Below are 22,427 nucleotides of genomic sequence, written 5' to 3' on the forward strand. Positions count from 1 at the left end.
ACGGAAGCTGTTGCACCTACTCAGTTGAGCTCAGTCCTCCATAAGGGAGAAGGTTTCCTTTTGGGTCACGGACATTTGAAGCAAAATGGCTTTGTATGAAATCCAGAAAAAGGAGGAGGGGGAGGGAAGGTTGCTCTGGGAATATGGGAAGGCGGTTTTGGAGATGAACACAGGCAGGAAACGGCAAAAGTGATGCTGATAGAGAGGTACAAGGAAGAAACAGGGAAGGAAGATTTCAGTTAGCAGAGCTAAGTGCATAAAAGCACATGAATAAGCCTTCATCTGATAGCACTGCTTTCCACGTCCAACAGCACTAACAGGAGGGCAATCATAACTCAGAGGAACATTATGAGAAGATGACGTACTTCTCACACGGTAGTATAAGGTATAGTGACACTGCGGGTAGTCAACGTACTCTCCCCCCCACCAAAAGCAACACCATTATTTTCGGTATGATTATTCCATCAGCCAATGGAGAGAGAAAGCAAAGCAGCATCAAAAGAATTTTTAAACGAGCCCGAGATGAACAAACGTCACATGAAATACACACAAAGCTTCCCCACCGTCGCCTAGTACAACTGATTACAGGATTTGAAGTGATTTTTAAAATATCCCTTTTACTGCTCTTTTGAAGCAACAAAAACGTTTTCACATTTTAATATATAGCTAAGAAATAAAGCAGCAGCCACAAACAGAAATGGGTCTGAACCAAAACCCAGGCGTCAAGGAGTTTCGAGGAAGTGAATCCACATCTGATCTTAGCAGCTGGCCCCTATTTCTACAAAGGACGAAACGTAAACCCGAGATCTAAGCATCACTGAAGTTTGGCTCTGAATTCAGATTGAAAACTCCTGGCTCTGACCCATCTCCATCAATGAGAGCCAAGGTTTACACTGAACCCCAACGCTTGCATCATTTTGATGGAAAACGGTAAATGGGCTAAGTTTCAAGTTTACTCTAAACGTCCAAAGAAGGATAGTTTGGAATGGTTTCAGATTTCACTACATAGTTCTGGTGAGACCACCTTGAAGTTTATCTTTCTGTACCCATGCTATTGTTCCTGAAAACCTTAAAGATTCATGCAATGTTTTTAACACTACTAGGCATTCAAAGCCTGATTTTCAGAGCTGTGTGGGCAATAGCACGTGCAAAAGTGTGTCCCCACATGCACACTTTGCATGTACAATTGCCAGAACTGTATGCGCAAATCTAGAATGTGCATGCAAATAGCCAGTTAGACACATTCCTGGATACACGTATGTGCAAATCCAGGGGTTTGCAAAGGCAATCCTATAGTTCTGCATATAAATTAGGTTGCACATGTAAAGTGTGAAATCCACTGCTGAGCATGCATATTACATGTCCCCATCTAGGAAAACACAGTACTACTGCTACCAGCTGGGACATGTTCCTCCTTTAGCTCAAGCAGCAGAATGATTTTAGGGCAGGTGTTTCAGGGTTCAATTTTGGTTGATGACCTATGATGGAGAGGCCCTTATCCATGCACGTGAATGTGTGCACACGCATATTTGACAATCCAGGCTGTCAGAGCTGTCATTTTAGACAGTTTAAATTGCCTTCCATACACAATGGGAATATTTGAATGTAGCAAGTGACTATGACTCTTCACTTCTTCTCCACCCACACATCCAAAGAAATAATACAACTACAGAGATTACAGCACAAGTACTTGCCTGTAGATTGAACATCTAAGGGGGAATTCCACCTTCTTCTCCTCCTCCTCTGCAATTTGCATTGATAATACAAACTTTCTGTTTTGTTGCCTTAAGATCCACAAAGCTACATCCAACGCACGGCGCTGCCATTCGGTCAGCTGTGTACCACCAACTAAACTACTAGCTACAAAAGCATTAAAATCTGCTAGTGAAGGCAAGTCACTGATTCTCTAGCACAGTTATTTCAGCAGCACCCCCTGGGCAATTAGAGTTAAAGGTCCTTTGCTGCCCCTCCTGTAAACACCTTTCCTCCAGAACTTAGAACTCAGCTGGTTTGATTTGCAGCTGGTGGAAGAGTGGCACACAAGGGGTGAGCTCAAAACATAAAGGTACTTTTCAAGTAATGCCTGTTATCAGCTGTATCTGCTCTCAGAGGCAGAGAGGTCAGAATAGGTTTTTCTTTCAATGAATCTTTCCAGGCCTCACACTGTCTATGCTTCCCCACTAGCACTGCACAAAACACTTGCAGGGCCGACTTGTCTGGAGCGACATCCTGAACGTGATCGCTTCCCACCCAGTCGGCCCATCTCACGTTTCCACTGGGTCAACGTACACGGCTGGCCATTCGAAAGTCACCACTGGACACACAGTTACCACCTGTAGTGTCTGCAATACACACGTCTTCTGTGCCACACACAGAACAGAAACTAGCGATGGTCGTTTGCAACGGTGACCACTGGCTACATTTCCATACACACTGCCGAGTGGTCTAGAAAAACGGTTCCCAAACTTTTGACTAGGGTGAGCCACCCACTGCATTTTGGGGATGGGATGCAAAAAAAAGAAATCCAAATCCATTGGGGAGGGGTACCAATATCATCAGCCAGTATCCTTTTCCTGCTCCCCCACTGCCACCGCTCCTCCTCACCCCAATGAGGGGGCATTGATCACCCTCTGCCATGGCATGGCAAGCCCCGGCTCACTGTGGAGGGAAGGGGGATGAAGAGGAAGCCTGCCCTGCCCTGGGAGGGGCTGATGGGCCAACTCTGAGTGAGTGGCGCTGCCCACCCCGTGCGCCAGCCACGATCCGCTGTTTGGGGAACACTGGTCTGGAAAGGGAAGGAGGTTTGTGAGTAAAAACCGAAGGCTGGGAGCCCACAGAACAGGATCCGTACACAGTTCGGCCAAAGATGTCCAGTGTGATGTGGGCAAGTCACTTCAGGGCTCTGTGACTCAGTTTAACCATCTCGAAAACGGGAACAAGACTTCCTTAGCCGTGTCTTTGCAAGGCTCAGATCTTCAATGTTTGTAAAAGCCATCGGAGGCCGACAGATGGGCAGTGAGGACACGGAGCATCTGCAGGATGGCGGAGCAGAAATAGTCATTTAAAATAACAGGTTCCTTCTCAGCAGCAGCAGCAGCTGTTTGAAGCCAGGCAGCTGTGTTTGGCCTACCAGCCTCAAACCAAATCCAGGAGTTTTCATGTCACTGGGACACTCAAAAAAGGCCAGAGTAAGAAGCCGGATTAAAGTAAAACCGAGAGTTTTAGAAGGGATATAAACCCTCCCGTTTCTGGGGCAGGAGTCGGCTTCTCGCTAATGGAGGTTAGAAAGAAACTTTCCCTGCAAGTAAATCAAATCCTAATTCAGGATTTCTTGAACCTGTCTCCAAAGCAGCATTTACCGGATCTTTATTGTTTGCAGTGCTGTTGTAGCCATGCTGGTCCCAAGATACTAGAGAGACAAGGCGGCTGAGGTAGTCTCTTTTATTAGCCCACCTTCTGCTGGTGAGAGAGACAAGCTTTTGAGCTTACACAGAGCTCTTCTTCAGGCTACTGTCGGCGACAAGATCTAGACTAAGTGGACCAGTGATCTGATCTAGCATGGCGAGTCCTACAGTCTTCACTGGACTGGAGTTGGATCACATACACTGTTATCAAGACAAATGGGCTTCATTTAATATTTAAGGCACATTGACATTTTGCAAGATGCTGGATAAAACCCATAAGGTTCATTAAGGTTCCCAAACAGCAAGTACAAAGGGAATATACTCGCTGCCATACATCTGAATGATCCCTGGCAGTTTTCATTAACTAGGAAATGGGATTACATTGGTTTTGGATAATTACATTTTAGGAAACTCTCTCAGTAGTTCTATCCCAGAGGTATAATCACCTCGATCTTTCCACTACAGGTCTCCCTTCCTTTTACAACCTCACCACCGTCTAGGAATATCCAGGCACTGTGTTTTAAAATATAATCAAGTCTCCGGTCCCCTTTTCATATCTCAGCATTAGGATCACAATCACGCATACCAGCATGATAAACCTGCACTGGATTTATTGGCTTCCTTGACGTGGAAATCTTCCTTTGTTCTCCATAACTGACTGATTACCTCCATCCTGTATAGGGAACACGCTGTCATTTATTTTTTTTCCTTTAACTCAGATTGTTTGAGAAGACTAAAGAGCGATGAAGCTAAATCAACGCTTGATTCCCCCGGTGAAGCCAAGAGCAATCATTTGGAGGAAATAATCTCCCCCTCCCCTCTTACTCCACCAGTTCTTAGGATGGTCTCTACAGACCGTCCTTTTTGGAAACAACAAATTTAGTCCTGACCCCAGTTTTTAAACTGCCAGCCCTTTCATAATCTATTTTCTATTCTCCTACCTCTAGTTCTGAATAAGGAATCTTAGATATCTAAGTTGCAAGTCTAATTTACCAACAGCTTGGCTAAGTACGATTACCGGAAGGAACATAGTCATGCTTGCTATAGAGATTACGAAGAAAACTTTCTGCCCTGTATCCATAATTCCATATAAATAAGATTATGAGCTTAAAACACACTGCCTTCCTTCAACTGTTCTTTGAAAGTCAAAGCCTAAAAAGCCACGCGTATAGGAAATCTTATTTTTGCTTACTAGATGCACTCATCCAGGTCAAATGAGCATACAAAGCCACAAGGAATGTAGTGGCCTGGGGAAGAAAGCACTGCATAAACCCAATTCTAATATCCGTTACACCAGCGTACACGCAGAAATCAAGGCAACATTAGCCACATCTTATTTGATGACTCAAAGTTAAATGGTTCTATGGCTATGACCCCAGCAATGGGGTCTGCCAGTCAGCATGGAGCTCATTGCAGGGTTGAGTCCCCCGATAGTAACTCAGCTGTCTGGAGCACACAAACACATGGGTGAAATCCTGGTTTACTGGATAAATTTCACCCGAGGCATTTTCTACTTCTGTTTTCTTTGTTGAGTGTGAACCTTAATATAGGGCTGTTTAAATATATATTCATTGACTTCAATAAGAGCAGACTGGGCCCCGGTTCTTGGAAATGGTAAACAAAGAGCATCAATGCTTCAAATTTGTGCCATAATACTTTTCCCCTCCATTAATGCTGGTAAGTCAACATTTATTTTATACTAGTATAGAAAATACGTATGGAGTAACTGGCCTGGAACAACTTAAATAGTTGAGGTCCCTCAGTACACAGGATAGCAGCACATAAATTACACACATGCAGTATGTAAGGTGTGGGAGGATTTTATTGTAGTTTGAACAGCTACAAACATGGCAGAAAACTGATGCATTGCACGCTAGATAACGATGGGAAACACACCCACCTTACCCTAGAAATGCACCAATATTTATTTTCTAGTTATTGGTTTGTTTAATTTGCTTTTGCCTTAGAGGATAAAACTCCTCCATGTAGTTTTTTCCACAGGAAAGGTTGTGACAACATAATCAATGAAATAGTCATATACCTGCTGTCACAAAAAATGCCATCAGACAGGCCTGTCTGCTGGTATCACTGATTTGAGTAGCTATTTTGCTCTCCGAGTCCTATTATACAAATCTGATTCCCGCCGCCAAACACGTTGATATCTCAGCAGTATTGTTGGGATGGGATGGGATGGTGAGAGATGGGATGCTATGGAAGCCGTAGCATGTCCAAGGCCAAGATTTGAATGAGTAAGTTAGAACCAATTGCTGCTCTTCCTCAAATTTTCAGAAAGTTCATGGCCATAAAGCCACTCAGCGTCCACAAATTTCCCCATGAAGTTGACTTTGTATGCAAGATTTTCTAACAATGTTACGAATGTACAAAATGTTTTCTCCAAAGTTCAGACAAACACTAAACTTGAGTGAGCTAAGCAAGCATGTAAATAGGCTTCTGCTCCTACAAGTAAAGATACATGGAAGTTAGCTGACTCTATCACTCAATAGACTCCTCTTCACTCATGCATCAATCCCCAAACCGGCTAGCTGTTATTGAACCATTGTCAGAATGTTACTAGGGGGACTTTACACTTACACAGCATCCATCTGGTGGTCTGCAAGAGCATTACAAACCAGAACAAACACCCCTGGAAAGGAGAGATTGTCAGTTCCCAGTTTACAGATGACTAGACGGATGCACAGAGAGGTTAAGTGACTCAGCACTTACCTACATGCAGAGTTAGACCAGTTTGACTAAAGGTGTTCTTTTAAATTAATACAATAATTGGCATAAAGGCTGCCTGGACCCTTTTTTGGCTCAAAGCAGACTTATTTTGGTCTAAGTTAGGTCTATTAGGAACAAAGAGAGGGGGACTGAATAAATACTGCTAAGTCTCACTTATGCTTTTGCCTAGGAACAGAGAGAGGGGGCTGAGTTAACGAGGATTTCACTACTTATGCTTTTGCCTAAATCAGAGCAGATGCACTTCAACTGTGTTGGTGTTACCAGGCTGTAAATTCTGTAGGATAAATGAAGAAGGGATGGACTGGGCAGGTTTAAAGAATGGACCCTTTCCTCCTACCTTGCCCCTCTCCCTCTCCCCAGTGCATATCTTTTTTAAAAATTCCTTTCCAGAAACATAACATACACGCAGTTGATGAGAGTCAAAACTTCCTGTGCGGGGGAAAAAGGGAGAACTGGGCACGAAAGGTACAAAGAAATTTTAGCAGAGACCTGTATTTTTCCCTCTCCCTTTTAAAATTATGTAAACTGAAAAAGACTGCGCTTTATTTACATGCCTTTGCTACATGCGGTGCCTCCATAGAAGGACTTAGCCTTGACAATTACACGTCTCAGTCTCTCAGCAGACGTGCCAAAGCAGAAACCTACTGAAAGCCAAACTTGCGTGCACAAAACCAGTTTAAGCCAGTAACTAGATTTGTTCCTTAGAATTACTGAAGTCGCAGGACTCTGCGGCACAGGAGTCCACCCGAATGGGGCAGCTTACAAGATCAGGAGCCAAAAGTGTTCTGCTACGCTGGCTTATTGTAAAGCCACAGCTCTAGTTTTCACATTTTTTTAAAAAACAAAAAAAATATATCTGCTCCAGAAGAACTTCCTACCACAGCTCCAAGTTACCTACTACGGGACCTGTATTTTCTGCTCTCTTAACTTCATGCCTCTGCCTCTAGTTACACTTCCTTAACAACAATCCTGAATAGTTCTTTGTCTGCACTGATGTTTGCATCTTTCAAATATTTGTAGTTGTGCTTCTTTCCGCTGCCCTGAAGTTTATTTGCAGACTTAGCCTGTTCTGCAGAGAGCCACTATTCATCAGTCAGAATTACAGTTTACTCACCGAGTCGTTTATTTTAGGAGTTCACACACTAGTTAGAGGAACCATCCTCCCTAAGTGTGCTTAGAGCAGTCTCTTCATCTCCATGAAGCCTGTTTAACTCCCTTCCCATGCACATGTGATCGCTACCATCTTCATCCACATATGGGATAGAGCCAGGAATCTTTGGAGCTTGAGGCATAAACTCCTGTAGCCACACCCTGTAACAGAGTGACTTGGGTGCAGCGGAGGGCACATTACATCCACTGATCAGTGGGTTATGTACTTGCTCTGGACAGAAGACGCTTGTCCCAGGTGAGCCCACCGATGTGAATTCCAGGTGAGCCCACCTACGTGATGGCTGCCATCTTGGACTGAACCAGGAATCTTCAGGAGTTAAAGGTGTAAGTCTCTATGGCTTGAGACAGAGAAGCAGGCCCACAATTTACATGACAGGACACTAGAGGGGCAGGGCTCAGTTACTACAGAGAATTTTTTCCCAGGTGTCTGGCTGGCGGGTCTCGTCCACATGCTCAGGGTCTAACCGATCACCATATTTGGGGTCAGGAAGGAATTTTGGCTGGGGGTGGGAGGTGGTGTTCACCTTCCTCTGCAGCATGAGATACTGGCAGGTTTAAATAAGTGTAAATGGTGGGTCCTCTGTAACTTCAAATCTTGACTGAAAGATTTGAGGACTTCAGTAACTCAGCTGAGGTTAGGGTTCTCCAACAGGTGTGGGTGGGCGAGTGAGGTTCTGTGGCCTGCAATGTGCAGATCAGATGAAGATGATCATGATGGTCCCCTCTGGCCTTAAAAATCTATGAGTCTAGGACAGCCACTACCTTGGTTGACACCAGGGCCTGAACTGGAGTCTCTCTGCTTGAGCTAGTCTGCATTGCTGGGAGCTGCAATACACTCAAAACCCATTGGCCAGTGAGTTACAGGCATACAATCTCTCTCTTCCCCCTTCCACTCCAGAGCTCATAATGAAAAAAAACCTGACCCTTTTCAGATCTTTTTTTCAGAAGTAGTAAGACGCAGTTGCATTCTGGGTAGAACAATGCTTCTATCACCACCTCAAACACCTCCCTGTTTAAACAGAGCGTTTACTCCCACCTGCCCCGGGGCGGGGGTAAAACGATCCTGAAATCTCACACTCACCCATGCCAAACAGGCCTAATGTGCTCCAGACCCTGACAGGAGGACGCTTTCTGGGCATTCTAGTTTACATCACAAAGAAGGCTACTGAGTAGTGCTCCGATGACCATCTTAAAACACTCTAAGCAGGAAACTGCCCTATCCCCGTCACATGCAATCTCTGACAAAACTGCCATTTAAATTGTGCTTATCTATTAGTATCTTTGTATCCAAAACAGACGGATGGGTAGGCAGAAATAGGGCTGGCTTTTCAACCTTCATTTGTTTCCTAACTTTTGAGTAGTTGATTCCAAAAACTTAATACCCGGATGCAGTTCTTCTGCATGGAATATATGCTACAGTATAATATAAGGTCAGATATCTATATATTTATACCACAAAGTAAAAGATGTGCTTCTAACAAAATATCCTTCCATATAATCTGTCTGTCTCAAGCATATCATGTACAGTAAACCACGTGCGAAACAGGAGGGAAACATTAGGGGATATGAAGAATAGGTCATTGCATGCAACATTGAGAGCCTGTGCAGACAGCGTCACTAGTAGATGCCTTTTGTCTACAGACACAATGGAAAAGAAATTAGATTTGGTCTTGTAATTCCATTGGTTCTCCTTTGCCCTATTTCTTACAGCAAACAAAGGAAGGGTCACGTTGGGATGGCCCTATGGGTTCCTCCCTGATTCTGTTCCATATCCGAGAGCTTTGCATAGAGCTACGTAGTCTGTAGCTGAGAGTTGTAAAACTACATGGAGGATATAAATCATCTTCTTCCCTGCATTAATCCTATCAAACAGAGTCTGTCCTAGGAGTCCTATCCCTCCAAAATGCTCTGTTCAATGCTATATTCTCTCTCACACCACATGCTAATATGTCTTCCTTTAGGAAATCTGACCAGTTCATCTTGGTTTGCCTTTCTGTCATCTTCTTTCGGTCGTGATCTGTAGAACTCTTTTACCAAGATAGTTGGCCGGACCATGCTTTAAGCGACAAAACCACCTGAACCTACGTGCTCTCATTTTTTCATTTTTGAGTGTTAGTCCGAGCATGTCTCTCTACATTCCTCACATGGTCTTTCTTGCTTACATCACTCATCCACGTCAACATGCACATTTCTGTGGGGCTGATCATTTGCTCGTGTTTCATCTTTGCTGCCCAACATCAATACCATATGTTAAAATGAATGGACCACCATTTTACAGGCTCTCCCTTTCAATCTTATTGCTATCTTCCTGTCACCTAAATGGTGTAGTATCTCTCTCCGTTTCAGCCAAGCATTTACTAGTCTAGCTCTAATTTCTTCCTCCATTCTCCCATATACCTGAAACTGTGTTTTCGGTGTCATCTGCCCATCTACTTTCAAGGATAATTATTAAGCATTCACATTCCTGAAATTACATACCTTATGCTCTGTTTTTCCTCATCTTATTTTGAGCCCATCTCTCTCCAACATCTCTCTCCATTTATCAAGATCTCTTCGAGGCCTGGCCTCAGACCAGGAACCTCTAAGTGAAAGGCTCTGTATCCCATTACCAACGCCTGGTCAATCCAGCCCGCCAGGATTTCAGTATTTGTCATCCACTCAGTTCACAAATCTGCCTCGCAGCCTCCTGCTAATCCAAACACTCATTTAAACAAGTTTTTGCCATTCTCCTTCTAATTTGGCATTTTCAGAGTGTTATTCAGTGCTCTTTCCCTCTGCGTCTAGCGATTCTTCGGGGATAATTCTAAGTCGTGGTCATATAAGATGATGGTAGTGCAGAACTCTGGCATCATGTAAAAGACACACACACGCAGAGAAAATTACAAGTTTACTGACAGCAGCACAAGAAATGCCAAGTGAAGCTAGACACCTAGCCTATAACTACGAAGTAGTTAGATAAAAAGAAAATATGAGCTGTCAAAATTAAACCTAACCAAAAGGCCCTATTCGCTTGTCATTCAAAACCCCCCACAACTCTATTTTAGGCACTATTCAAGCAAATAAATACCGTTAAGTGTGTCTGGTACAAAACAAGCCTCTCATCTGAAAGTTCCTGCGCACCGCAGGCTCCATTTGAGTTATACCGATGTATGTGAAAAGCAAGCGAAAGGATTTCTTTCACTGAAATAGACAAACAGGTGTAACTTGTCCAGACAGGAATACGGTGCTATGACAAGGTGGGACTCCTGGGAGACAAGGAGTTAATGCCTTGCTAAAGATGGACTTTGCCTATCGGCAGAGAGGTGAAGGGGATTAGGTTCAGGAAACAGGAATTCAGGCTGGGGGTCCCTGGTTTAAAATCTCTCTACCTAAAGCAATTCCCTCCTGTCTGAAGGGGAGGGAATGCGGTTAGCAGTGAAGTAGGTAATTAAGAGCACCAGTGAGGCTGGACTCCACAACGGGGTTAAAGTCTGGTGTTATTTTAGCCGAATGGACTGCTCTGATTTAGGTTTTTATAAAACCCCCGTGTCTTGAATCCTGTTTACTTAAAAAACCCTTGATGTACCAGGTTGTTCCACAGAACCTAAGCTGAAAGGGTCATGCCACCAGAGGTGCTGTTCTTCTTTTCCAAAACCAGACACTTCACCTCACTGGCAAAGGGGCAGGATGCGAATTAAAGCCTCGGGGAGGCTGAACAGTTCAGTAGATCCCCTCTTCCCGTACGTATTAATAGATCTGTCAACCAGTGTCGATATACATCATGAGGAAGGATAAAATTACATCCACAGAGGTCACGGATTCCATGACTTTCAGAGACCTCCATGATGCTGTCTGCTTCAGCCCCGGGGTGGCGGGGGCCCCGGAGCTCCCACCCAGCGCGGACGCTGGAGCCCCAAGGTCTGAGTCACCCCGGTGGCGACTGCTGGCCTCTCAACGCCTCCTCCCCCCTTCAGGCTTCAGTCATCCCTCTGTTGGGCTCTCCTCCCCCCGCACCCCATTATTTTTAGTAAAAGTCACAGACAGGTCACGGGCTCCCATGAATTTTTGTTTATTGCCCATAACCTGCCTGTGACTTTTACTAAAACTAACCGTGACAAAATCTTAACCTTAGTCAGGAGAAACTCTCCTAGCTGCAGATAGGGCACTTGGAATTAGGAGGCCAGAAAAGCTCTTAGAGGGAACCTGAGAAGACCACCAGATTGTTTCTACTAAACTCTGGTAAGCACTTACACACACCACAATGGCCAGAGATGAGTGGCTTAGAGACTTGGGATCCATTTACCACCTGTGAAGGCTGGTTCAAATCCTCTTCAAGTTCAGTGATTGAAAATTGCTACTAGATGATGACTTATCTAAGTCAGTTTCTAGCAGGAAGGGATACCCACAACCCCAACTGGTTGTCTCTGCAGACAAGGCAAGGATTAACAGACCTGGAAATCGAATTATCCTTTTACCCAGAGAAGTCGTCTTACACAGTTAGCGTTAAGCTGTATTGACAGGTGACCGCAGTTTTCTCTATGCTCCGTTGACAAATAGGACTTCAGCCTCCAGGGCTGTCAAACAGACACAAATGCATAGCATCAGAATGTGGTCTTAATGCAGTAATCAGGAAAGATAACCTGGTCCAAACATTCCTTGGCAAAGGCATCTTTCCCTCACAAGACAATTTAGCACTTCATTATGCTAGAAAGAAATACATCCTGCTTTCAAGGAGAATGAGGCAATAGACAAGTTAGGCAAGTTTCCATTAGTTATCTGGCTCAAGTTTTTTGGAGGGGAGATAAGCATTTAATTATGTGCTTTCTAGTTCTCACATATTTGATGTGTTAAAAGTTTTTCTTTTCAGCAAGTTACCTCTAATAACAATAGGGTGACCAGATCGTAACCGAAAAATCAGGACTGGGAGTGGAGGGAGGGAGTAATGAGCACCTATATAAGACAAAGCCCCAAATATCAGGACTGTCCCTATAAAACCGGGACATCTGGTCATCCTAAATAGCAAAGATGTTTATAATAAAATTCCAATTAGGTACTTTTGATCATTAAAACCTTTAAAAGACAATTAATTTCCCACCACATTTCCTTTTCTGGGTCAAGTTCTTTAAAATGGTTTTATTCTACTTCACTAAAATACTTGATTGTTTATATACAACATACATAATCTAGTGATGCAGAGCTTCCCTTTGAACCTCCAATTTTCACACCCCTGCTCAATGTGCAACATACATGCAGTAGGTTGGTTTTACTGAAAGACTGTAATTAACATTTTAGTTCTTTTCAAATTTGCTTTGGGACCTGTATCTGCTCTTAAGCCCTGATCCTGCAAATAATTATATATGTGCTTAATTTTATGCATAGGAGTGGAGCAATTGAAGTCAATGGGATTGTTCATGTGTGCAACATTGTCTTTTTAGGATTTGAGTCCTCACACTGCTGTTTAATCACAGCCCACTTTGCATCTGCTTCACGAGTAAACTGAAATAACTGTTTCTCAGTTTGGTGTTTTTCTCATGACAGTGCGCATGTGATACATTACCAAACTGGGAAATGGAATCCCATTTGATTAACTTAAAAAAATTAAAGACGCATTTACGTTCGATAAGCAAAAACATTTTCAAAATACCTCCTTCCTTTGGTTTTCCCAGTGAGTCATGTCTTGCCTGCATCTGTAAGGTTAAAAATTCTTTGGGGGCAGGGACTGTTTTCATTTTTGACTTGTGCAGCTCCAGGCATATTGTCGTATCAGACAAGCATCAGTGATCACAGGATGAAAGTTTTGGAAAGCATTTTCATCCCTGTCCAGCTTGTTCTGTTCTAGTCACCGCTTCATCTTCTGCAATGGTCAGAGTAGAGAGAAACCTTTTCTATACAGTCAAATCTAGCTGAATAGTTGCATTTTAGCAATGATCAATTGGATTATATCTTTGCCATTTGAAAAGTTGATCAAGGGGAATGTGGAAAAAAGAAGTAGCAGAGAGGCTGTCAGGATGTTTTGGAGTAGGAAGCAAAGCCAGGTCCAGACAAATTATGACTTAAACAATAGTAGGAAATACAGAAGGAGGAAGGCAGTAATAGGACTCTACTGATCTGTTTTGCCATCAGAAACCCGCTATAACTGAGATGCTCTTGAAATGACATCATTATAGCTTCCATGCCATCACTAATCCAGCCCCAGTATGAGAATCATAGCATAATGGTGCTCTTACACACTTCTGACGTAATAGCTGCAGAGGCATTACAATACCAGAAAGCAGGCTTCAGGGTTTCCAGTTATATCTACAAAAGGTTAGTCCCCAATTCATAGAAATATCCGGGATGGCATAAAGTATTTTAACTCCCACCACAATCCTGCTTGCCAATTATCAATGGTAACCCATTCCACTCTGACTCTATCATGAGTAAAATACGACTGTATTATTAGTATATCTATTTTGATAAAACCAACACAATTCTAAAAAATAAAGTAAAATAAAATGTATGGTAAAATCCTGGTGGAAACTCAAATGGCCAAGACTTCCATTAACTTCAGTGGAACCAGGATTTCAACCTTGGTCTTGAATCTTTTTGTCAGTGGCTTGGCAATAAAATGTATTTTCAAGACATTAAATCCCAAGGGCGGGAGGGAGACACACAAAAAAAGACATACTGATTTTGAGTGGGGCGGAGAATCAAACAAAAAAACTGACTGACTGCATGCATGCATGCAAGCTTAGAAGTTAAAACACATCTCTTTTTTTTTTGTTAACAAGGCAACACAATTGTTAAACACACTGCTTTGGTAAACAATCTCTGCTACATACTGAACTAAAAAGGGAAAGGATTCATTGTGTGAGAGATTAAACTCAGCCTGTGGAATTCTGTCTCCAAGGAACTGAGCAGTTAAAAGGTGTCTGGATAAAACCCTAAGGTTGGATATTCAAATGAATTCCAAAGAATTTAGACACCCAACTTCTCTTGTAAGCACACAGTAGCTCCTTTGAAAATCCCAATCTAGAACTGGACTGTACAATATGGATCATTCCGGCATTAGCAGGGAGATAGGAGCAGATGATTTAAAGTGTCTATCACCTCTACATCTTATGCTTCTAGGATAGTCCTGTGTATATTTTTAGACCTAACAATTTGCAGAGTGACCCTTTAATTATTTTATTACCATAGAGTCTAGGGGGCATCATCATGGATAAGCCAACAGATCATATGTTTCTTATCCATTCTTAGCAGCTGGATATAGTTGGAGCTAGTAAAAAAAAATTCAGAATTTTTTCCCTTTCTTTGAATTGATGTTTTGACAACAAATCAAGACCTGGAACATTTTTAGCAGTTCTAAAGATCATCCACCCATACAAAAAAGCCAGCCAGCAGAGGCTATATCACATTCAAATTAAAACACATACAAAGGACCCTAGAAAAGTCAAGAATGGATGACTAAACTATCAACTAAAAAACACACGAAAGGCTAATTGAAGCACGAGTGTATAGACATTCAACATCCATTACGGGTTTTTCAGAAATTCCTGTCATTTCAAGGTACAGCGTTTGACAGTGTTGAAAGCTTTTTTCTTCTGCTCTGTATAACCTATCCCATTTAACTATGGCATCGTTAACAGTTGTTGAAAGCACTGATGCAATGTTTGGGGAAGGGGCAGCAGAAGGTTAATGTTTTGAATTGGCTGGATCTACCAACAAGAGCTTCTCTGTAGCACTTAAGCATTGTATTGAAAGCAAAGCGTGGACCTCATTTAAAAAAAACCACAACTGTACATGTTCTACGCTGGCTAGGACGCTGCTATTGTAGATAAGCAATGTCTTCATGTAATGTTGATGTGTTTTTACAGAGACATTCACATAGCTCATCTAAAACCCAGTAACCCAGTTACCATACACTGTGCTTGATTTAACCACATGTCTGGATATCTAAAAGGTTTCAAGTGTTGACCAGTCTTGCAGCCTGTGGTTTGTACTGGTTTATCTGAACCTCTGATTACAAATCCAAAGGTGTCCAATCGCCACCTCTCTTCAGTCAGCCTGCTCTTTAGTGACATGGCCATCTACAAAGCTCTTGACCTTTCTTGATTGGTCATGTGGGTATGGATGTTCTACAGTTGTCCCCAGCTGATCAGAATCCCAAAACCCTAAGCAAAACACAGCTGTTTCATTAAACTTGCTGTGCAACAGGCAAATCTTTACATTCAATATTGTAATGGGAATTCCTGTACAAAGCACAAAGAAGCCCATTTTACTGCGGTATTGCGATAAAATTCTAAACCTACCGATTCCCGTGCATTTGCCAATTTTTAGTTTGGGGTTATAACCCAAACAACAACAACAGACCCGGTAATGCTGGTTAGATTAACTAGGTCTGAGTGTGCTTCCAATTAATTGAAAGACTGGTCTAATTCATGTTCATTTTAATTGCTGTCCAGCCTGTGTTTTCCTTCACTATGCCGAATCGTGATAGAGAGCTGCTCCACAAAGATTTGAACTCTGGCAAGCAAGATTTTCATTTTGCAAGCTTCAGCTCTCCCATTTCACACATCTCTGGCTCACTCTTCTCCTTTGCACTGACCGCGTTTATCGGATTGATTCAGTCAGGTGACAAAGAGACTGAAGCGGACATTAATGGCCAACCTCTCATCTGGTCCTGTGCTGAAGCTGTCAGTTGAAATCAGCATGGAGCGGAAGAAGCAATGAGAGACATTGGCGTTTTCAGTGAATCATTTGAATTGGAAGAGCTCTCTGGTAGCTCATCTCATCCTTCCCCTGCATTGTGGTGTCTGGCATCATTATTTCTAATGAATTCCCGATAGTCAAGGCCAGACTAGACACTCCTTTCTCTAATTATGGACATTTCACTGCCTCTCACGCACAGCTGGATGCTAAGGTCAAATATATCTATTATCCTTTCAAATAAGTCAGTTTAGAAGAAGGTGGAATTCTTTAGCTAAGAAATACAGTACGAAGAACACGTGGCTTGATTCTCTTCTCACTGACCAGGCTGTAAGTCAGGTGTAACTCATTTAAGTCAACAGCGTCATGCTACTGTAAATCAGGGTAATACAAGTTAAATCTCTGCTCACATAAACGGCACTATTTAAAGTTAAAACGTACGTGGCGCACCTTTACAAATGATAGCACACCACTCTGAGACCTGCAGACTTTGCTACGGGATGGTCAATATCAAAATGGAAATATTTCCTTCAATTATTGGCCTTCTGATCTAGTATATATCACGCCACACAAAGCTTCGATTAATGTGCATTATTTGCCACTTGGAATGGATAATGGAATAAGACTCTAAACGCTAGTTATTACACAAAGCTGCATTTCATAACTCAGTAATGAGCTACAACATACACGACTGTGATCCAGAAGGGCCCCAATTCTGACCTCACTTACCCTCAGAAAGATCAAGCATCTGCCCATCCTAAGAGCCCAGATCACACGTTTTCTGAACCATGTGCACCCAACAACAAATGAAAATAAACTGTGATCAGAAACGTAGTGGAACTACCAGCGCACTATAAGATGGGTCCAAGTTTTCCAAAGCGCAAGCCAGCCTGTGGCTTTTATTTATTTATTTTTTTAAAAAAGGTTCCGAGTACAGCTGAAATAGCAACATCCCGATAATAATTAACCTAATTGTTTCCCAAAAAACTAAAGCTGTAAACTTGGAAGTTTTGGTAACATAAAACATACCTTTGATTTTCACATCTCATACCTTATGGAGGATTAGAGCTAGCATGAAGTCCAGGGGCCCCCGTTCATCTGTGATTTACAGCACCAGTGACACATGGGCGGTAGAAGAGATCCGAAAATGGTTATAAAGGGTAAGATAGTGTAACTTGTCCCACTATATCTAATTCATTTATACCCCACTTGAACGTACACCACCATTTAAGTCAGCATTTAGTGAATTGCCCAGCACACCTAAGGGAGTCACATCTGCTGACCCAGGGATCAATTTGGCCCCTGCAGTCCACAGCACTTCTTTTATGCAAAGGTACTGCAGGATTCCCTGTGTTGCCCTGCTCCTGCCCCAACCCCATCTCAGTCCACCCACCATCCCTCAAAAGGACCATCTTTTGGGACGGATGCGTGGGCGGTGTACAAGAACTGGGTGGCATCCCCTTAAACAGAATCCATCTTAACCCAACACATTAGCAGCATATAGATGAAGCTATGCCTGGTATGTTTGTATATAGTTAGCAAACACAGTTGTTTGGAAGTTACCCAATGGCGTCTTACAGACGAAAACCACACAACTATTAGAGAGATACTACCCAACTCTATATGCTGCAGGAGTGGCTAAAGCAATTCATTCTCCATGACCCCTTCCCAGTCCATAGCTTCTCTGTTAAGACTTCTACAAAGGCTGATACATGTAAAAACCATCAACAAAATTATGACTTGCGTTAGCAGAATTCACCGTTGACAAAGCTGGTAACTCTTACGCATCTACAAAAAACAAAAATAAACCAGCCAAATATTTTTTCAAATGAGCTTTAAAAGTTTAAACTTCTTTGTTTAAAAAAAGAAAAATTCTAGCAGAAAACCATGTAACATCCCCAGCTTCCACTGTTAAGTCTCGTTCACAAAATTTACTCCAGAGAATTGGATAGTAGTTTTACTGGCCATAAAACAGATCCGCTTTAGTGAAAGTAAAAGGAACTTATTAGCAGAAAGCCACAGGAAAAGAGATACCGGCAAGTTACACCTCAGGAATTCATTTGTTCCTCTAATGCTTCCAAATTTAAGGATTCCAGGGCTTGTTTAAGGAAAGAAAAATCTCTAGACAAGTGTTGCCTTTTGATTTAAGATAACATGTATATCTTTAACTAACTGAAGTGTACAATTTCAGTGGCCGGCATTTCTGAAGTGTTCATTACATCAAAATCAAACTGAAGACTAAAGATCAATATGGCCTCAGCTGCATACATAGAAGCCCAGAGAAATCAGCACAGGAAAGTTCTACATAGTGTAGATCAGACCTTGACAATCCATTCACCTCCAAGGAATGCAAGTCTTTCTCAGGCAGGTATTGCTGATTTCTGTAGAATAAGTTCACTTTAAAAAAACAAAAACAAGCTTCAAGTAGGTCAGAAAATTAAAAAAAAAATGTTTTGCAAAGAACGTCAACTGTTTTTTATCTGCCTTTTGAGATTTTCCAAAAGTTTTCTTTCTGGGTTCTTACCTTTGGGGGTGTGAAAATAGCCTAGCCACATGTGACCAAGGATAAAATGACACTACTGCAGTCTTCCTGGGCCTGCAAATAAAGCAGGTGCTCAGAGCTTTCCCAAGCCACAGCTGAGTGAAGACTCATTAAAGACCCAACAGATTTTCACTGCTGTTATTGGGAACCCAGCGACCAGCAGTGAAAGAGACAAGACTCAGCTCAACTTCACTCTGCAGGAGCTCAGAGCAAAGACAGGGCTTGAGAAAGAACATCCAAAAGCAGAGCCTAAAACCACTCATACAGCAGCTCTTGATGGAAGAAAAAGGGGGAGAGGGAGAGAATTAGAGACAGAAAGCTCTTTCTCCAATCCAGGAGGGCAAAGGGGGCCTTCAAGTCAATCATACATCTCCTAGTGAGACTATAAAAGATGGAAACCCTTAGCAAGACTCAGGGACAATATTCTGGTAAGTATCCCAGCAGATAAGTCTTGGTTTTGCAGCAGGATCCATCATTTATTTAAATCCTCTGGCTACAAGAACCCTGATCCACAAACGTCTGTAAGCTCCTAACTTCTACCGATGTCTGAGCCCAGATGTCTAATAACTCTGCCCTAACTTTGGGGCAGGTCTCCAGGTGTTGTCATTTGGCATAGCTTCACTAAAGTGACTGAAGGTATGTTGATTTACATTCAGAGGAGCTGGTGCCCTCTATATAAAGAAGTGTGTGAGGCCAGAGAAAAAGTGACTACTTATTTTATATACATACATGCAAAGCAGGTACATGTCCTATAGGGTTATAACTTAGATGAGGCATTTAGAAGGCCTTGTCTATGTGCATAAACTACACTGGTTTAAATTTAAATACTGTTTTTCAAACAGATTGAGTTAAACTGCTGAAAACTCTGGTGCAGATAAACTTAAAGCTACTCTTAAACCAGAAGAAGACTAAGCCTGCTCCTAATCAGTTTAACCTAACCTGAAACATGAGTGTCCACACAGCCTTAGGTAGTTTCACTCAGCTGGTTCAAAAATCACACTTTTAGCTAAACTGGGGCAACTTTCTTGCCCAGAGAAGCCTGAAGTTGGAAAAGTAGTAGAGGAGAGAGAATGACCAGTCTTGGGATAAGTAGGAGAAAGAAAACATGTAGTGAAGAATATAATGTAGGGGAAAAAACTGGAGAGAGATAGGGAGAGAAAGAAAAGGACAAGAGGAAACAGACACTGAAAACAATACTGGGAAAGAAACTATTCTAGGAAAGAAAGAGGAAGTTGGGTTGAGGCCAGGAGGGAAAAGCAAGTGTAACAAAAACAAGGGAAATATACATAGTAAGTTACACTTTAACAAAATGAGGCCCTGATCCTGCAGACATGTACTCTTGTGTGCAAAGAGAAGGATAAGTATTTGCAAGGGTGTGCATAGAAAGCAGATGATTTATGCTGCAAATGAATACAGTACATAAGACTATTTCTTTTAAGGGAAGGGTAGGATAGTGACGGCACAGGTATCTCCCATGCTGGCTAGCAGACTCTCTCTTTAGGTTAGTGTCTAGTAAATGTTTTGAGCCTGTGGATAAACAAATGACTCTCTATGTCTGGGAAATGGTGAGCCTTTGCTGTTGACTACAATGAGGGTGGAACTAAAGAAATGTAAGATGTTCATCTGCTGAAGGTAAAATTTAATCTCCATCTCCTTTCACGTTTTACTTGCTTTTGCAACATATACAGATAAAAATGCTATCCTGCAAATACTACTGAATTTAGACAAATCCTTCTAGATAAAGGCACACAGACAAATGCCACAAATAAGTGATAAACCTGTTCTGACCAGGGAATTCAAAACAACGCTTGAATTATTTTATACCTCCCATTAAGACAAGAAGTACAGTTTGTATAAACGGTACAACTGTGCTTTATTTTTTGAAGTACCATTTGCTTTCAGCTTTGTATTCCCCTCTACGGGGAAGCACTCAGTCATCAGAGACATGCATCCCGTGTGGAAAGAGGGGCTGTAGATTACAGATTATTCTATCACTAAGACAAGTAAGCAGTACGGTCTAATGCCAGGATGAACGCTCAGAAAGCATCCGCCTCCTTTCACTATAGCCACCAGCTCTCTGCACTTCCCACTGAAGGAAAACTTCAGCGCACCTGAGAGGGTGATTCATCCTCTAGGAGGAGGGCACCTTTCGAGCTGAAAGCAAGCAGTCTTGCCTTGTGCTGTTCCGGTTTGCCCCGCCGGTGGGAGGAAGGTGGGGGGTCAGCTCACCCCGGCCAGGAACAAAGCTGACAGCCGGCCGCCGCCACACAAAAGAAATCGCCCCATGTTCCCCCTCCGCAGCCTGCCCAGGGGGCTCGCTCGCTCTGCGGGAGGCCGGCCAGACCCGGCGGCTGGGATTAGTGTCCGCAGACGGAGCGCGGGATGTCTAAGCCTGCAGCAGCCGGACACCCCCGGGGTAGGAGGGGGGAAGAAACCGGCTCTGCGCACAGGAGGGAGCAGGCTGCCGGGGGGGGGAAGCCTGGGGAGAAACCCTGCAACGCCGCCTGCTTCCACCAGCAAACACAGACAGACACACACACCCGGGCTCTGCGGAGCCAGCCCCCGCCGCGCCCGGCTCCAGCCCAGCCGGCGTCCCCGCCTCCCGCCCGCACAACAAAGCACATGGCCCCGGCAGCGAGCGGACCCCGACCATGCACGGCCCGGGCAGCGCCCGGCGCGCTGTCCCCGCAGGCCGGGGCCGAGCCCAGCCCGGCCCGGGCGCCCGCCCGCCTACCTTCGCCGGCTCGCTCCGCTCCAGCGGGGCCGCCCGCTGCTGCTGCTGCTGCTGCCTCGCTGCCCGCCCGGCTCGGAGCTGCCGCTGGGGCGGTCTCCTGCCAGGCGGCGCCTCTGCACATCGCGCCTCTGGCGGCGGCGGCGCTTGTCAGCCCCTTTTTCTCTCCCCCCGCCCGAGCGCACGTTCCTGCCCGCCCCGCCCCCGCGGGTTCGCAGCTGAGGCTGGGGTGGAGCAGGCGGCCGAGTGCGAGCAGCGCCGAGCTGCTGCTGCGGAAGCTGCATTTCCTTTTTTGGTGGGGGAGACGCGCCGCAACCACCTGGGGCCTGCCCGCTGGTGGCAGGGTCCGGGGCAGGGTCCGTCTCTGGCTGCAGCCCGAGGGGGGGGGATCAATCCTAGGCTCTCTGCCTGGGCCATGGCACGGTCGGCTCAGTCCCGCGGTCTCCGCTGTCCCTCATGAAACAAACACTTGCCGGGAAGAATGTGAGTAACTCCCGCGGGTTCAGGAGGCCCAGAGCAATTGATGACCCTCTCCCTCGTCCTGATTTACTGCTAACTGTGATTTTTAACACAGGCAGTTTTCTGTTTTCCTGCCTTGCATGGCGGGGGAGATTTGAACTGTAGTTTAGTCGAATATTATCTATGGGATAGAACAGCTGGATTGTGTACCGGGATGTGGAATGCCAAGCCAATAAGAGATGCACAAGAATACACGTGTGCTGGTGTGTTACAAAGACAGGCTTATAACTCTTCTACTCATTGCCCAGAGGGCTACCGGCGTACTGGGCTGCATTAGGAGGAGCATTGCCAGCAGATGGAGGGAAGTGATCATTCCCCTCTGTTTGGCACTGGTGAGGCCACATTTGGAGTATTGTGTCCAGTTTTGGGGCCCCCACTACAGAAAGGATGTGGACAAATTGGAGAAAGTCCAGCCGAGGGCAACAAAAATGATGAGGGGGCTGGAGCACAAGACTTATGAGGAGAGGCTGAGGGAACTAGGCTTGTTTAGTCTGCAAAAGAGAAGGAGGGAGGGGTTGATAGCAGCCTTTAACTACCTGAAAGGGAGGATGGAGCTAGGCTGTTCTCAGTGGTGGCAGATGACAGAACAAGGAGCAATGGTCTCAAGTTGCGATGGGGGAGGTCTAGGTTGGATATTACTAAAAATGTTTTC

General features: G+C 44.0%; 1 protein-coding gene across 2 annotated transcripts in view; it reads right to left on the bottom strand.

The window, feature by feature from the left end:
* Nucleotides 1-21,427, bottom strand: part of FRMD4B (FERM domain containing 4B) — a 185,591-nt gene extending 164,164 nt beyond the window's left edge. The window contains exon 1 of one of the 2 annotated variants that reach the window (XM_067542255.1): nt 21,260-21,427. The gene's annotated coding sequence lies outside the window, so the exon portion shown is untranslated. Of the gene's footprint in view, nt 1-18,507; nt 18,532-21,259 lie in introns of those variants that run through there. The other variant, XM_067542272.1, reaches the window with a different exon arrangement.
* Nucleotides 21,428-22,427: the final 1,000 nt, after the last annotated feature.

The sequence above is a fragment of the Emydura macquarii genome, unplaced genomic scaffold (genome assembly GCF_026122565.2).
Source record: "Emydura macquarii macquarii isolate MOO-44397 ecotype Brisbane River unplaced genomic scaffold, CSIRO-AGI_Emac_v2 contig_71, whole genome shotgun sequence".
Classification (NCBI taxonomy): Eukaryota; Metazoa; Chordata; order Testudines; family Chelidae; genus Emydura; species Emydura macquarii.